Raw genomic sequence first — 14,398 nt, forward strand, 5'->3', positions numbered from 1 at the left:
GGTCTCCATCCTCTTCTTCCCTCTTTTCAAGACTTGAGGAATTTCTATCTCTAGAGATATCCTAGTCTTTACTTCATCATAGGTACCAAAATATGTTGCCTTAGGGTTGCTAGGCTCATTAAGAAGAGCTTATATGATATCCCTTATATCATCTATGTTGACTTCATTTCCCAAGGGTTTTACCCATGTAGTCCTAGGAATAACTGCTGGAATGTAAGAGTTATAAAAATCAACCAAGAAACAAATATGTTGAGCATACCATTCAACCAACTATTGAAGTATTCTATACTTGTTCTACATTTTCTCCTTGAAATTCTCAAAATATGCTTCCATTATGCCATAAAGTTTTTCTCCCAAATCTTGTATATAATCATTGATTTGATAAATTGCTAGCCTATCCTTACTTCACACAATACTACCTTTAGATGGAAAGAAATTTTGAGCATAGAAAAATAAGCATCCTAGTAGGGATCCAAACTTGCATATGTTCTTCTTTTATGCTTGGATGCTCTCCATGTTTTTGCTAAGCTATCTGCGCTACAACTTAGCAAGGTCAAAAGACAGGTTGTTCTTTACCACCTTGTAAGCCAAGCCAATAGCTTCACAAGGGGCATTTTTTGGTCTACTCAAGTTGTAGATCTTGTGATCAATGACATGGATCATGAATTTGATCTCCATGTCAACTAAATTGTTTAACTTCATTCTCCTTCCATCTCATTCTACTAGGATTCTTATCATTTTGGGTCTATCTAGCATAGGGTAACCCGTAACTCAATGAACAATCTTCTTCATATTCTTCATAGGTTACTCTAACCAAAAAGACATGTCACACACTCTGCTCAAAATGAATCTAATCCACTTTATTTTAAAATCCTTTGTCATGGATAGGACATCTGTTAAACCTTTGATCTCCAAATGTCTATGATCTAACTCTAATATTCCATTATCACACAAGGCACTGTATGCTTCATTTATCTCAAATGTACCTAACTCTTGAATAGTTTAGTGGTAGAATGACCTTTGGTGGTAAAACTGAATATGCTCCCATTGGATCCTTTTTCTTGGTAATTGTTAGATGAGTCTTAAACTTGGGTGCCTCACAAACCACATTCTTCACTAACATTTCTGAACCCTTCTTCATATTCAACCTTGAATTGGATTCCATGATACTTGGAGATAGATGAAATTCACAACAACTAAAATGCTCATTGAAACTTCTCTCTTCAATCGTTGATTGATTTTATGTTCTAATATGATAGAGGGAGCCTATGTATTGCTATAACTAGAGGTATTTCATGTCAAAGTTGCATGATTGAAAATTAGAATGAAACTAAAAAGGGATATTATTGGACATTGAGATGGAAATCAGAAAGAATATATGGATATTAATGAAGATATGATACTAGACATAGAGGTAGTTACTTGAAGAAAGTCAAATGTGTTTGGATTGCATGGTAACTAGAGCTATTGCCATCAATTCCAAAGTGGGAGATTGTTGGAAACTATAATTCGAACAATTGTTATGCTATAATTGATGTCAAACTTTATTGGTGAGACATTTTCTACTAGAGTAGAGTGTCATATCAAGATGATTGATGAAGAGGATTTGAGAAGAAGAGATAACAAGAGGACCTAGTGGAAAGTTTGAGTTATGTGGAATTATAATGGGCACTTGATTAGATGGACCTTGACAATAAAAAGTGTTGTTAAATCATAAGACCAAGTGGGGAAGACAATTGTGTTAAAGCCTAGAAGGGATGATCAATGAAGAACAAATACTTAGGCTTAACTGAGATTCAAAGAAGAAGATTACAAAACTTATAGTTGAAGTTAAGCTATTATATTATTGACCGAGTAAATAGTAGAAGCTCAAAAAATTTAATATCGATTGAGTGCTAGTAAAAGATATATTTATAAGAAAAGTTGAACTGAGCATTATTAAAAATACCAAGAAAAGACAGTGTAAGATGAGAAAGGAAATATAGTATTGGCCAAGTTATGGATGACTGAGGCCAAGGAACACATTTTTGGTTGAATGTCAACATTTTATAGTTTGTGAAGGAATTGAGTTTCCTAGACAACTTAGTTGAATTCTTAGAATATAGAAAGTGTGTGGAAGATAGGAATTGATGAGATGGAACTTTTAATGTGAGGGAAACCATGTTTGAGAATTTCTATGCATGGATTCAAAGAAATGTTTGGAGATGTTTCTACAAGAGGAAGGAGGAAGTGAAAAGAGGGAAGGATTCAATGAATATGACCTAACCCTAATATAAATAGTGGTGTTTAAGAGACAAAAGATCAAGCTACCTATTTAAGGAGGCATAAGGGATAATCTAAAGACATTGGGAGAAGTGAGAAAACCTAAAAAGGTTGAATGGTTATTGATTCTATTGATTGGAGAATTTGAGCATAAGGTTTAATAGTGAAGTGTCAAGGTGAAGAGTGATTTCCTACAAGATTGCCAAGTGAACTAGTGATGGAGATGATAATGGAGGCTAGTCTATAAGTCAAGCATTGAACTAAATTATGATATGTATTTTTAAAGTGAGTTGTATTTATTCAGATCAATCTGTTGTTACTTTCTAACTACTGTATCAGTTAAAATCCTTTAATCAAGGTTGATCTAACAATCATTTGTAAATCCTTTAAACAATATGGCATTCTAATAGACTATTCTTAAGTCCTCTAACAAGTACATTCCTAATAAGTTGATTAAATCCTTCAACATGGTCATACCTAACAATGTGTATTGTAACCTTTAATAGGGTTGGCTGCTAATAGAGCTCACTTCAGAGGAGTAAAAAAATTGTGATATGTTTTGGGTAGTTTTTCTCAAATTGGGGTTCCACATTAAGTCTCAGTGTCATAGTTGTGTGGATGTTATTTGAGATGTTTTACTATTAATTCTTTTCATTAGACAAGTTTTTTACTATTGGGACAATGGGCTACAAGTTTTATGTTACTAATAAGTTTCTATAGAGACCAAGTGGATTGGATATTAGATCTAATTTGTTTGAAGTGTTTAAAACTTTAATTGGTACATCTAGACTTGAGGATAACTGATCTACACCCCCCTTTAGTTATTCTAAATTATTCTAACAATATTCCCCATGGTTAGCATATTAATTATGCAAAAATAGGGTGGCTTTTCTATCATACTAAGGATGATTCAATTGGTGATGGAGACAATATATGTGAGATTTTGAATGACATAGGGGACATTGGTGCTTGTTGAACTATACTAGGAGTTGCATGTAGATCTTTTGCTAAAGAGGTTATACCTTCAAGTTCATGAAACTCTTACAAGTTGAAGTGTGGGGGCACATTATGATCATGTAGCTAGTAGGGAGATTGGGTAGGGTAGAGGGGTAAACTATGGTGCATAGTTAGCAAGAAGATATACACTATGAGAGTGTAGGATACATAGATCACTAGTGAGTGGTATTGGCTGACATGAGAGATGGTCTTACATGGATGCCATACATGGGTATTTAGTCATGTCAAAGGATCATAAGTACATTATATATATGATCACCCCATCATATATCATAGGGAAATGGAAGCATATAGCGGAGCAATATCAACTAGACAAGGTACAATTACAATTACAATTTGTACAAAATGTGTCATCGTAAGAACACAGGTTTAAGAAGAGGACATAAGAAAGATTAACCACATTTTATTTCCCACTAGATATTCAGGAGGGATTGTGTAAGAGTGGATCATGATGTCTCCATTAGTATGGTACCTATATGCATGAAAAATTGATCTATGAGTGATTGTGGCATATATAACATGGTGACCATGGAGGATATCAATAGATGTGGGTAGCAAAAGAATTCCATTCCTGGGAACATAAAGGCATTAGACACACAAAAGGGAACATAATGGATGCATACCAACCAATATAGAGGATAAGAAGGGAAATAGAAGTAATATTACAAGGGTAGAGAAAACTTACCACAAGAGTGAGGAGAGGGGCATAATGACGGGTTTTATTGCACGTGTAATGATTAGTGAGGAATATATTGGAGGTAGGAGGTAAAGGATGAAAAAAAGGAGGATATGGAAGAGTAGAGGGAGGAGGCATGGTTTTTATAGATATTTATGAGGGCATGCAATAATTTTCATAAGGACAAGGGAAAGGGATATGTACATGGTAAAGACACTAGTATAATCTAGCATAAGTTCAAGATGGGGATGAATGGGGCATATCGAATCATTTTCCAAAGTATATGGTGAGGGGTTAGTAGCCACAAGTGATCCCATATATGAGGTGGAATCCTTACAAGTTGCATGGAGTATATCAGACCAAAGATTAAGGGTGACCATCATAAGCCAAGGTTACTATGAAGAAAGATAGACTTGTATTAGAAAAGGATGGGCTCTAGAGGTTGTGAGATGGCATCATTAAGAAGAGGGATGGTTTTACTATAGATAAAGGCTATCTTAGATAGGAGAGATGTTCTCTTTAATAGAAGAGGGACATACAAGCTAAATAGAGAGATGAGATCAGTATCATCAAGGATATCATTGAGAAGTCTCAGCAATGAAAAGAGGATAGTATGCACCACTACTAGTAGAACTATGAAAAGGAACGCAAAGCTAGATGAGAGGGTGTTAAAGCATTAATCATGGAGGTTAAGTAAAAAATTTATGAGAACATAAAAAATAAAATTTTGAGGAAGGTTGTCATAGATCATGATACAGGGTAGCAATACCTTCTAGGTAGAGTGATATATGTGGCAACACCACATCATATCATCAGTGCTATTAGGCCTAAAAGGGAAGATGAAATGAGTATACTCCTAGAGTACATGAGGGACATCACATGGTACAAGTGGCTCCATACAAAGTACATGGTCAAGGAGGAGATCAACCTCCACTACATGAGTTTTAGATATGTGGAAGGGGTTGGACATAGATCTCAAGAATATGAGGGTATTTAAGTGCGGTATATTTATAGGTACATGTGTATATAAAATTATAGGTGGAATCACATGATCAAGAAAAATAGGTATATGGACAAGGTTCTATGCATACAGACTAGCCTAAGGACATAAGGACAAGGTTACAACCCACATGCATTGAAGACTAGCTTAAGGACCTATAGTGATACCTAGAATAGTAGTTTAAGAAGATGACTACTAGAGCATGATAAACTACATGATACACATTATATGACATTGATGCAGGAGAATCCTAGGTGTAAGGGCAATCTTGCATCACCCAAAAATATTTTACTTTCAGCCTTTTCTATTTTAAGGACTAGTAGACAGGGTGGTTACTATTTATGGGAACTTACTATTTTTAGTAAGTTTTTCATATGAGCTTAGAATGTTCTCATTTTCTACAAGAGGTTTCATTTTAGAGTTGTAAGCCTACCATAAAAATCTCATTGGTTAAGCATTAGTATTGGAGAAGTTATTGCAGATTTTTGGTGGAAAATCTTGTAGAAAAATCTTCAAGCTCACCGTTGGAGGCCTTAGAGTGCATGGATGAGGTTTGAAAACTTGATGAAAGGGTGCTACCACAGTTTTGAGCCTTTAGATTAGGAGCTAACATTTTTGAAAAGTGGTTATAAAAGCCAATTAGAGAAATGGTTCATGAGTTATGGCCTTTAGAAGTTGGGCTACCAAAATTTCTAAAATAATTTGTCAAAGATGTATTTGGCCAACTCTATGTGTATTGTTAGGGTCTGTCAACCCTAGGTATTAAGTTTAAGCATCTAGAACCTTCCTAGGTGGCATAAAACTACCTATTTAAGAAAGGCTCAAATATTGTCTAGGACAACTCTGGGTGATAGTTCCCAGCACTATCTTGTAGATTATTGTAATGAAGGTGCCCATTTGGGTCATCATATTGTAATTGAGAATTTTATAATTTTGCATTTGTGACAATAATAAGAAGTTCATATTTTGTTCTTGCATTTTATATTGTTTCTTTGTTTCTATTACGAGTTTATGGTATTAAGGGGAGTCCCTTGCATCAAGTGGTATCAGAGCTAGAGTTCTTGAGTGTGTGGATAGATCACTGACTTTGAGGCAATTCACATGAGGACCATAGTTTGGGCTAAGGATGTAGATAGATTGTAGATTGTGAGGCAATTTGCACTGAAGTTTCAATAGAAGCGTGAAAATGCCTCCATGAAGAGAGCATAGTAGAAGAGTTGTAGGTGTTACACCTAAGGGTTTCTGAGCCTTCCAAAGGCAAATGCGAAGAGGAATAAATCTTCCTATGAGAGATGAAAGTGAGGAAGAGGATGAAGTAGAAGAAAATGTTGGAGTAGAGGCAGTTCTAAACCTAGAGGAAGAAAGGCTTTTTAGGGCCATCTCCAAGATTGGAAAAAGACCTAAGTTTGAGGTTCCCACATTTTCAAGAAATCTTAACCTAGAAGAGCTAATCGATTAGATCAATGAACTGGAGGAGTACTTTGACTATGAAGATATTAAGGATCTAGATAGGGTCAATTTTTTGAAGGCAAAACTAAAGGAACATGTAAAGATCTAGTGGCAAGAGGTTTAGTTAGAACAAAATAGAAAGGGAAAGGACAAAATCTCCAGATGGGATCGAATGATAGCTAAAATGAAACAACAATTCATTCCTATGGATTATGAGCTTGATCTATTGAAGAATATGCAAGGAATAAAGCAAGCAAGAAAATTTGTTCACGAGTATACCAAGGAGTTCTATCGAGTTCTCATTGGAACTAGCCATGCAGAAGTTGATAAGGAGAAAGTCACCCATTGTCTTAATGGGTTAAGGCTAAGCATTTAGGAGAGCTAAGTCTAGTTTAGATGAACAGTATTGAAGAGGCATACTAGTTTTCCCTAAGAGTTGAGAAGAAACTAAGCAAGAAGTTTGATAATAAGAATAGTGGAAGATCTAGCGGACGATCTTATGAAGGCCATAATGATTATTAGAAGAACAAAGATGAGGCTAGAAGTAGCAACTAGAACCAAAGGGGAAAAATTCCAATCATTTCCATGATTAGAACAATAGAGATTAGAGAGGAAGAGGTAGAGGAAAAGGATCTAGAAAAGGAGACTTCCATGGAAAATGTTTTCACTGTAGAGAAGAAGGGCATAGAGCATTTGAATGTACCTAGCACCAAGGAAGGATAGATCAAAGAAAAAAAGGTTAGGTGAGAGTTGCACATGTTGATGAAGATGCCAAATCCTCACATTCTCAAGATGTTGAAAGAGAAGTCCAAGTTAACAAAAGAGTCCTATTGAATGGTGAGAATGAACCTAATCAAAGAAGGAGTTTGTTTCACACGAGGTGTAGATGTGAAGATAAGTATTGTGATGTGATCATTGATGGTGGAAGTATTGACAATCTAGTGTCAGAAATGATGGTCACCAAGTTGAAGCTGAAGAGATAGAAACACCCGTGTCCATACCGTATTTCTTGAGTGCAAGATGACCACAAGGTTATGGTCAATGAGTAGTGCTCAGTGAAGTTCAAGATTGGGAGCTACCAAGATGAGGTGTTATGTGATATCATACCTATGGACATATGTCATATTTTTTTGGGTAGATCATGGCAATTTCACAAGCATGTTGTACATGATGGGTGAGCAAACACCTACTCTCCAACTAAGGATGGAGTGAAATGTAAGTTGAAGTCATTGAAGGATAAAGAAGAAGAGGTATGTAGTGCTACCAGAATATATTTTGTTGATGGAAAATAGTTTCTTAAAGGTATGAAACATGAGCATATGTGTTTTTCTATAATTCCTAAAGATAGTAAAGAAGAAGTAGAGGAGGTACCTGTAGAAGTTGTAGATATGTTGGAAGATTTTTTTGATATTGTATCAGATAATGTACCTAATAGATTGCCCCCAATGAGGAAGATCAGTCACCAAATGGATTTGGTTCTAGGAGCCAGTTTGCCAAACAAGGTCGTGCATAGAATGAAACCAGCAAAAAGTGAAGAGTTGAATAGGAAAGTTCATGAGTTGTTATAGAAGGGGTTGATTCAAGAGAGTCTAAGTCCATGTGATGCACTAAAAATGTTAGCACCAAAGAAGAATGGAGAATGGAGGATGTGCATAGATTCTCATGCTATTAACAAGATCACCATCAAGTATAGATTTCCTTTGTCGAGGATGGATGATATTCTGGACTATTTGAGCGAAGCTCAATATTTCACAAAGATAGATCTAAAGAGTGGTTAGTCATGCCTTTTGGGCTAACCAATGCACCGAGCACTTTCATGAGGCTCATGAATGAGGTACTGAAGCAATTTCTAGGTAAGTTTGTCATTGTTTATCTAGATGACATATTGATCTTTAGTAAGAAATTGGAGGAGCATTTGATTCATATTCACAAGATGTTTGAAAAATTGAGGGAAGATAAGTTGTTGATAAACCTAAATAAGTATAGTTTTGTAAAGAAGCAGTTGGTGTACTTGGGATTTGTAGTCTCAGGAGAAGGTCTAAAAATGGATCCAGAGAAAGTGAAGGCTATCCTTGAATGGCCTACTCCAAGGAGTGCAACAAAGGTAAGATCTTTTCATGGATTGGCTACATTTTACAGAAAGTTCATAAGAAGTTTTAGCAGTATTTATGGACCCTTGACTAAAACAATGAGAGGAGATAGGAAAGAGTTTAAGTGGATTGTAGGAGCAGATAAGAGTTTCAACCTATTGAAACAGAAAGTTACGGAGTAACCTCTTTTAGCACTTCTTGATTTTAACAAGGTGTTTCAAGTAGACTATGGTGCTAGTGATACTGCAATAGGAGTTGTTTTAAGCCAAGAAGGTAGACCAATTACTTATTTTAGTGAGAAGTTGAATGATGCAAAAAGAAAATATTATGTTTATGATCAAGAATTTTATGCTATAGTTCAAGCATTGGAGAAGTGGAGACACTATCTTCTTCCCAAAGAGTATGTTTTGTATACTGATCATCAAGCTTTGCAATATTTGAATAGTCAAGGAAAATTGAACCAAAGGAATTTAAAGTGGGTTGAACTTTTGTAGAGTTAAACATTTGTTTTAAAACACAAAAGTTGGAAGTCTAACAAAGTTGTAGATGCTCTTAGTAGAAGACAAATTTTGCTAACAAAAATTCAGATAGAGGTGGTTGGCTTCAAGGAACTTAGTACATTGTATCTAGATGATCCTGATTTTAGTGAAGTATGGAAGGCTTGTACAAAACTTGTTACACTTGACAGGACAAAGTGGTTGGATTTTATGATCCAAGATAATATGTTGTTCAAAGGAAGCTAGTTGTGCATTCCAAGAAGTTCAATGAGAGAGAGCCTCGTCAAGGAGAAGCATAGTGGAGGATTGGTTAGAAATTTTGGCAGAGATAAAAATATAGCTTTGGTTGCTGAAAATAATTACTGGCCACAGTTACAGCAAGATGTGATAAATTTTGTACAAAGTTTTTGAGTATATCAAATGGTGAAAGGAGTGAAGCAGAATACTGGGTTGTATCAGCCATTACTTATACCATAGAAGCTATGGGAGGATGTCAGAATGGATTTTGTTCTTGGATTACCAAGGGCACATCATGCGCATGATTTTATTTTTGTGGTGGTGGATAGGTTTTCAAAGATGACACATTTTATTCCTTGCAAGAAGATTAGTGATGATGCTAATGTAGCAAAGTTATTTTTCAGAGAAGTAGTGAGATTGCATGGTCTACAAAAGAGTATATTTTTAGATAGAGATACCAAATTTGTTAGGTATTTTTGGCGTACATTGTGGAAGATGTTGAAGAAAAATTTGAAGTTTAGTTCATCACATCATCCACAAACTGATGGGCAGACAGAAGCTATGAATCACAGTTTGGGAAACATATTGAGATGCTTGATTGGAGATAAACCGAAAGGATGGGATATGATTTTACCACAAGTGGAATTTGCATATAATAATTCTATCAATAGGAGTATTGATAAATCACCATTCTAAATTGTATATGGGAGTAGTCCCAAAAATGTTTCTGAATTGAGGAAGTTGGACAAGGGAGAGATAAGTAGTGCTGGAGTAGAAGATTTTGCTAAACATTTGAAGAACATCCATGAGGAGGTGAGGAAGCACATCATAAAGATGAATACACAGTATAAGGCTAAGGCAAATGTGAAAAGTAGATATAAGGAATTTTAGATTGGAGATGAAGTCATGGTTCATTTGAGAAAGGAGTGTTTTCCAATAGGTACATATAATAAGCTGAAGATGAAGAAGTTTGGACTGTGCAAGATAGTGAAGATGCATGATTCTGGAAATATGTATGAAGTGGAGTTGCCTGCTGACTTGAATATTTTACTAGTGCTTAATCTTTCTGAATTGATAGAGTATTATGAAGGAGGTGATGGAGATGAAGTTGCAGAAGCATAGTGGAGCATTCAAGCAACTAGTTTAGCTACCACAGAGATTTAGGAGATACTAGATAGTCATATTGGAAAAAGTACCAGAAACAAAACTTATGAGGAATATTTGGTCAAATGGAAAGGGAGACCAGTTGAGGATTCATCATGGCTAGCAAAGGAGGAGGTCAACTACCTTGGTTTTCCTCTGAACTCCTGAGACGTGACAGGGTCACTTCTCAAATGACCTTGGGTATCTAATGCAGGAGCATCCTAGGTGTAAAGGCAATCTTGCATCACCCAAAAATATTTTATTTTCAGCCTTTTCTATTTTAATAAGGACTAGTAGATAGGGTGGTTACTATTTATGGGAACTTACTATTTTTAGTAGGTTTGTCATATGAGCTCAGAATGTTTTCATTTTCTATAGGAGGGTTCATTTTATAGTTGTAAGACTACCATAAAAATCTCATTGCTCAAGCATTAGTATCAAAGAAGTTATTGCAGATTTTTGGTGGAAAATTTTGTAGAAAAATCTTTAGGCTCACCATTGGAGGCCTTAAAGTGCCCAAATGAGGTCTGAAAACTCAAAAAAAGGGCACTTAGCATAGTTTCGAGGTTGTAGATCGGGAGCTAGCATTTCCAAAAAGTGGTTATAATAGCCAATCAGAGCAACGGTTTGTGAGTTATGGTTTTAGAAGTTGGGCTACCAAAATTTCTAAAATAATTTGTCAAAGATGTATTTGGGTAACTCTATGTGTATTGTTAGGGTCTATCAGCCCTAGGTATTAAGTTTAAGCGTCTAGAACCTTCCCGGGTGGCATAAAACTACCTATTTAAGAAAGGCCCAAAGATTGTCTAGAATAGCTCTGGGTGATAGTTTGTAGCATTGTCTTGCAGATTATTCTAATGAAGGTGCCCATTTAGGTTAGCATATTGTAATTGAGAATTCTGTGATTTCGCATTTGTGAAAATAATAAGTTCATATTTTGTTCTTGCATTTGTTGTTATTTCTTTGCTTCTGTTATGAGTTTATGGTATTAAGGGGAGTCCCCTGCATCAAACATTCTATGTTATAATATAGAGATATATTACTATGCAATCACTTAATGCATATCCATTCTTCTACTCTTATAAGGTTGACATGCCCTATTCTTTATTCATTTTATTCTAATATACCCCATACTTTACTCATTAAATACTTTATCCATTAGTGTATTGTGAATTTTTTAAATAAATTTATTATATACATATGGTGGTGACTTTTAAGGCATAGTATTATGTCTATGTGCACTTTTATATGTTCTATGATTCATTATAGAATGACACTAACACATTTATGTTTAAGGATGGGTTTCTATGTGTTGGATTAATGGGGTGCTCTAATAGATCTATGATGTAGGATGTGATGTAATGTTGCATGTTTATGATATAGAGGATGATTATGTATGATAATTAATTATAATAGCATATTTGATGTTGGGTGGACTATGCATTTGATGTGATGTAGTATAATGTGCATGCTTAAATGACATTTTATGTAATGAAAATAAAACGTGATTGACTTGATAATGAGACTAGATAAATGATATGATTGGATACATTATATATGATAATGAAAATATTATGCAACATGACTATCCATATAGGTGAAGATATTAAAAATGTAAGCATGTTGAGGATCAGATGGTCATGATATTTTCCAAGATAGAGGATAAAGGCATGAGGACATTTGTGCATTCCAAATTATGATAGGGTAAGAATACTAATTGGGGTAGAATAGACACTAGAAAAATGAAAATAAAATAATTATAAGGATGATCACAATGTTTTAGCACCCTTAAAAATGGGTTTATGTGTAGTGAGAAATTGTTTTGAGTTACCAACATCAATGAATAAACAAGATATACAATATTAAAAAAAATGCATCATTGGTAGTGCACAGGACTGACCCATATAGGACTTTGGTAGAGATGATACTAGAAGAACCACATGTTAGAAACATTCACTAATGTACAATATTATCCCATGGACCATATGTGGAAGTACAAGGGACACATCTGGACCAAACAAGAATGAAAAAAAAATAAAAAATCATGTCCTATGTTCATTCATCACAACACACCATGATATAAAAGATCATGGTGACCTTGAGGATATAGAATAAGAGAGCTACTAGAAAGATAATACAAATTAGTGTCATCAAATATTGAAGCCTAATAATGTGTTATTTTCATCATTAATTTTCCTCAAGAAGCTAGGCTTCTTCTAGCAGAACTAGGTTCCAGTACCAACAATTGAACACACTTTAGATTCTAAAAAGGGGGATTAATTAGCATAAATAAAAAATCACTAAGTATATCCAATAATCACCACATAAAACAATAAGAAACTAATGAAAATTTATAAGCATCAACAAAAATACATATAGATTTAATATATAGAAAAGACAAACTAGGAAAAAGCATGATGAAATATTTCCCAAAAGAAATAGTTCACTAATGTATCTTATCTTACTACAAAATGTGGTAGGAGCTCACTTCTCTGGACTTGCAACTAGAGGCTTAGTGCCAATACAAAAATTAATACAAATAGAATTTTAGGTACTCTAGAATTATAAACAAAATCTCACTACCAAAGTAGAAAGATAAACTATCAAACTTACAAACCCAATAAACCATCTTAAGAAAGTATAACTCTTTATATGAATAAAGAAATATTATCCTAATAATGCAATTGGCCTACACAAAACTATCAAACTTATCATCACATTGCTACTTTCTTTTCTTTACTAACACTACCACTATCATTGAACTTTGTTCTTCTCATTATAGATCTTCATTGGTGTGCACACTATTAATATACTTACTTTACCCCTTATCAGACTTGTATATAAGATAGTTAATCAAAGATTATAACTTTGTCTGTGAAAATGATATTAAAATTTAAATTATAGGTCAGCTAAGACAATAGAAAAATACAATAAGGTCCTACCCCAAAATAACCTAGACCAAGACATAGAGTGGAACCAAATAGCTAGGATAAAAATACTAGAAACATATGTCACATGAAGAATGAACCCATCCATATGAGAGAAAATTATTAAATACAATACTTTGGACCTAACTCAAGAAACATGATCCACTCTAGGAGAGAGAGGGACCATGAATACACTACACATAGCCTAATACTAGATATACAATCATCAAAGTAACTAAAGTCATCTCATATATCTATGGAAATATGTTGACCACATAACAACCAAAACTGTCAAGTTCTAAGTCTAGACCTCCAATTTTCATGGTTACATCCATATGCAAAATTAAATACACTAACTCATGTCATTAACCCACATCAGACATCCTCACACCATATTTCCAAACAAAAACCAAATCTAAATACTACTGCAACACTAGATAATACATACTATTATTGTTGTTGCTTGACTGTGGTGGCACTTTCCTTGGGAATCTAGACTAACCACTTTTTTTAGGCAATAGCCACCCTCTAGATTACTAAATTGGCTAAGGATAGTGGGGTCTCTAAGCTCTAGTTTGAGGAGGATTCAATGAACATAGTTAATTTCCTAAATAGTTTTTCTAGTTCCTCTTCGACTATTGACAATATCTTTAGGAAAACTATTGACATCCTTAAAATTCTATAGACAAATATCACATAGCTCATGTCTATTGTGAATCTAACATGGTGGAAAATTCAATTTTCAATGTGGTGGTGAGGTGTGATCAGAGGATGTCATGGTAGGGAAATGAGAACTTACCCAAGGACATCACATCATGCATTAATTATGACATTATTAATGAGAATGAAGGAGTTATCATTAATAGAAATGGAGGTCCGTAGAGGAAATGGTTTATTGATTATAATACATGGGATGGACAGAAAAGACAACACTTGTAATTATTTATATTTTCTTTCACACAGATTTTGGGTATTTTTGAGAGCCATAGTTTGTCATGGTGATCAGTCTCTTCAGATTATTGCAATTTTTTTTAGCTATAGCTATGTGTTTACTAGGGATCAAAACAGGAACATGGGGATTAGCACAAGAGATGTGAACC

Source organism: Cupressus sempervirens, chromosome 7 (assembly GCF_028749045.1).
Source record: "Cupressus sempervirens isolate cs-2001-9-10 chromosome 7, ASM2874904v1, whole genome shotgun sequence".
NCBI lineage: Eukaryota > Viridiplantae > Streptophyta > Pinopsida > Cupressales > Cupressaceae > Cupressus > Cupressus sempervirens.